Source organism: Aegilops tauschii, chromosome 3 (genome assembly GCF_002575655.3).
Source record: "Aegilops tauschii subsp. strangulata cultivar AL8/78 chromosome 3, Aet v6.0, whole genome shotgun sequence".
NCBI lineage: Eukaryota > Viridiplantae > Streptophyta > Magnoliopsida > Poales > Poaceae > Aegilops > Aegilops tauschii.
The window spans coordinates 345,488,720-345,493,388 of NC_053037.3; positions in this window are offsets into that span (position 1 = coordinate 345,488,720).

Genomic DNA, 4,669 nt, shown 5'->3' on the forward strand with positions numbered 1-4,669 from the left:
TATCACAAAACTATCTGTTACCGATAATTTCAGTGCTTGCAGAGAATACCTTACTGGAAACCGCTTGTCATTTCCTTCTGCTCCTCGTTGGACTCGACACTCTTACTTATCGAAAGGACTACGATAGGTCCCCTATACTTGTGGGTTGTCAAGACTCTTTTCTGGCACCGTTACCGGGGAGTGAAGCGCCTTTGGTAAGTGGAATTTGGTATGGAAAAATTTATATAGTGTGCTGAAATTTACTGTCACTTGTTACTATGGAAAGTAATCCTTTGAGGGGCTTGTTCGAGGTATCTTCACCCTGACCAGTAGAGCAAAGAGTTGCTCCTCAACCTACTGAACCTACTGAAAATGTTTACTTTGAAATTCCTTCGGGTATGATAGAGAAACTGCTAGCTAATCTTTTTACAAGAGATGGAACATTGCAACCCGATTTGCACCTAATCTATGTGGATGAAGTTTTTGGATTATTTAAGCTTGCAGGTATGCCCGAGGATGTTATTAAGAAGAAGGTCTTCCCTTTACCTTTGAAGGGGAAGGCACTGACATGGTTTAGGCTATGTGATGATATGGGATCATGGAACTACAACCGATTGAAATTGGAATTTCATGAGAAGTTTTATCCTATGCATCTTGTTCATCGTGATCGTATTATATATAATTTTTGGCCTCGTGAAGGAGAACGCATCGCTCAAGCTTGGGGGAGGCTTAAGTCAATGTTATATTCATGCCCCAATCATGAGCTCTCAAGAGAAATTATTATTCAAAAAATTTATGCTCGGCTTTCTCTCAATAATTGCTCCATGCTCGATAATTCTTGTACTAGTTCTTTTATGATGAAGACTATTGAATTCAGATGGGATTTATTGGAAAGAATTAAACGCAACTCTGAAGATTGGGATCTCGACGAAGGTAAGGAGTCAGGTATAACACCTAAGTTTGATTGTGTTAAATCTTTTATGCATACCGATGTTTTCCGTGAATTTAGCACTAAATATGGACTTGACTCTGAGATAGTAGCTTCTTTCTGTGAACATTTGCTACTCATGTTGATCTCCCTAAGGAGAAGTGGTTTAAATATTATCCTCCCATTGAAGTAAAAGTAGCTGAACCTATTAAAGTTGAAGAAAAGACTATCACTTATAATGTTGATCCTATTGTTCCTACTGCTTATATTGAGAAACCACCTTTCCCTATTAGAATAAAGGATCATGCTAAAGCTTCAACTGTGGTTCGTAAGAGTAATAATAGAACACCTACACCCCCTGAGCAAATTAAAGTTGAACCTAGTATTGCTATGGTTAAAGATCTCTTGGCCGATAATATTGATGGGCATGTTATTTACTTCTGTGATGAAGCTGCTAGAATTACTAGACCCGATACTAAGGGCAAACATAGACCTGTTGTTGGCATGCCTGTTGTTTCTGTTAAAATAGGAGATCATTGTTATCATGGCTTGTGTGATATGGGTGCTAGTGCAAGTGCAATACCTCATTCCTTATACAAAGAAATTATGCATGATATTGCACCTGCTGAGATAGAAGAAATTGATGTTACAATTAAGCTTGCCAATAGAGATACTATTTCACCAGTTGGGATGACGTTAGAGATGTTGAAGTCTTGTGTGGGAAAGTTAAATATCCTACTAATTTTCTTGTTCTTAGTTCCCCACAAGATGAATTTTGTCCCATTATATTTGGTAGGCCCTTTTTGAATACTGTTAATGCTAAGATATACTGCGAAAAGGATATTGTTACTGTTGGTTTAGGGGATATGTCTCATGATTTTAATTTTGCTAAATTTCGTAGACAACCCCATGATAAAGAATTGCCTGGTAAAGATGAAATTATTGGTCTTGCTTCTATTGTCGTGCCTCCCAATGATCCTTTAGAACAATATTTTCTTGACCATGAAAATGATATGTTTATGAATGAAAGAAGGGAAATAGATAAAGTATTCTTTAAATAGGGACCTATTTTGAAACAAAACTTGCCTGTTGAAATTCTAAGGGATCCTCCTCCACCCAAGGGTGATCCCGTGTTTGAGCTTAAACCATTACCTGATACTCTTAAATATGCTTATCTTGATGAAAAGAAGATATATCGTGTTATTATTAGTGCTAAGCTTTTAGAGCAAGAAGAAGAGAAATTATTGAAACTATGAAGAAGCACCGTGCTGCTATTGGATACACTCTGGATGATCTTAAGGGCATTAATCCCACTCTATGCCAACACAAAATAAAATTGGAGAAAGACGCTAAACCGGTTGTTGATCACCAACGACGGTTAAGTCCTAAGATGAAAGAAGTGGTAAGAAAAGAAATACTAAAGCTTCTAGAGGTAGGTATAATTTATCCTGTTGCTGATAGTCAGTGGGTAACACTACAAAAAAATACACTTCCATGATGATACGTGTTTGCCACAGTAGGTCACGTTTTCTGTCATGCATGTACATCCATGAAAAATTTATGACAGAATCAAGATAGGCATACCTGTGCTGTCATAGAAGTGTTCCATGACATTACCAAAATTATTATCATGGAAGTGTCCACTTCCATGACGATAAATCGCGCGTCACAGAAGTGCTTTCGTCAAGGGTGAACGACACGTGGCATCCACCGTAACAGAACGCCGTTAAGCTATCGGGTCTGGTTTTGGATCCGATAACCCGTTAACAGCCCCGACCAATGGGGATTTTCCACGTGTAAAATCATCGTTGGCTGGAGGAAACACGTGTCGGCTCACTGTTGGGACAGATGTCATCCACTCATTGGACCAAAAGCGCCTATGATACGTTGACACGTGGCACGGCCCAACAGAGGCCCATTCCTGGGAAAAGGCCGGCCCGTTTGACTTGGTCAAAAGGTGGCGGGCTGGCCCACGGAAAGCCTGTTAACGGCATGTTCGCATATAGCCCATTTACAGCCCGCTAACCCAGGGCATGTTTACGGCCTATCCGAATTAGGCCCAGTAGCGTCATATGGGCCGTCCAATATAATTCCAGCCCATTTTAAGTTCCGGCCCATGTATGGCCCATGACGTCTTTCGGCCCATATGAGGCCCTTTGTAACTCTTGGCCCATTAACGGCCTGTGGTGAAACTGGCCCGTAATGAACAGTGTATCACTTTATACCCATTAACGGCCCATTATTCCGTTGGGCCGTTTCTAGCCCATGTTGTCTTTCGGCCTTCTCAGGGCCCATTTATTCTTGGGCTCATTTCCAGCATTCGGTTACTTACGGCCCGTTACTACCATTTTCTGCTTGTGGGCCAAATTCAGCCCGTGGTTACAGTCGGCCCATTTGTGGCCCGTTAATACGTTGGTTTGTTTTCATAGCGTCATCAAATACGGCCTATTAATGACGGCCCGTTATGGTCGGCCCATGAACGAACGACTCCAACTCTAGCTTGTTTATGGCCATAATGCGGTCTGTTTTTGGCCCATATTTGGCCAATCGATCATACGGCCCGTCTAAGGCCCATTGATGATACGGACCGTAGAAGGCCCATTGTTTCTACGGACCGTAGAAGGCCCATTGTTTCTACGGCCCGTAGGAAGCCCAGTGTCACTACAGTAAATATGTAGCCCATGGCCTGTTAAAGGCGGGAAACTACTATAGGTTTAGACCTGCTAATGGCCCAAGATGATTATAGGCCCACATTTTGGGTCATATGAGTAACGGGCCGGCCTGAAGACCGACAACACTGAGATCCACTGAACCTTCTGGCCTAAATTACAGCATACCGACCAAAGAATAAACCTAGACTATACAACAAAGAAATTACGGCATATTACATCCACTGGGAATCAAAGTTCGCTACAGGTGATAATAAAGCGCAACATGACCGCGGATTACATACACTGGGCATCAAAGGTCACCACCAGTGCATATAAACGCGCCAACAAAAGAATATACAAAACTGAGAGCACTTCAGAAGGCACTAGACCTGGCAAGCTCGGGCCCCGCAAGCAGCCGAACAAGCTGATGAGACCTCAGTTGTGTCAACGATAGATGCTTCATCCCTAGCTGTATGGCACCATAGTGCACACGGCAGTCCCCTGACATCTTTATTATATCTTTGACTTCAAGTCGGAGCTGAGCTGAAGCAAGCCTTTCCGCTTTAAGTTGAGACTGAAGAAGTCGAACTGATTGAGGCAGCGACTGCACAGAGGTTGTCTCACACCTGCTGGTGAGTAGCTTCAACTCACTGTCTTCATCAAGACAGGACCTTGGGGTCATCTCGCTGTCCTCAAGATGGTTTGGCTCAAAATCTTTCCTAAAGTTCTGCCTGGCATAAGAGATACGACTCTGAAAGAGAAACAAGGAGACACGTAACAGGTTTCACAATTATATAAGCAAATAAATGGATCTGTTCTGCATAAGGAACATGTTTTTACAACTACAATTTAAAACTGGTAGTTCTTGCAAACATCCAATCAGATGAAAACAGCAGTGGAGGAAATGATGCCTATCCAAATCTATACTAGAACAAAGTTTGAAGGCTTGAGAAGGATGAACTTACATTACATGTTAACACAGGCTGGACAAAGCCCTTCTCCATGTTGATGGAAAGATAATTCAATAAATTCCCCAAAGAAAATTCTTTATAAGCGTTGCCATTATTCTACATTTTGCAAAGAGTAAATATAGATCAAATAATATTGGAAG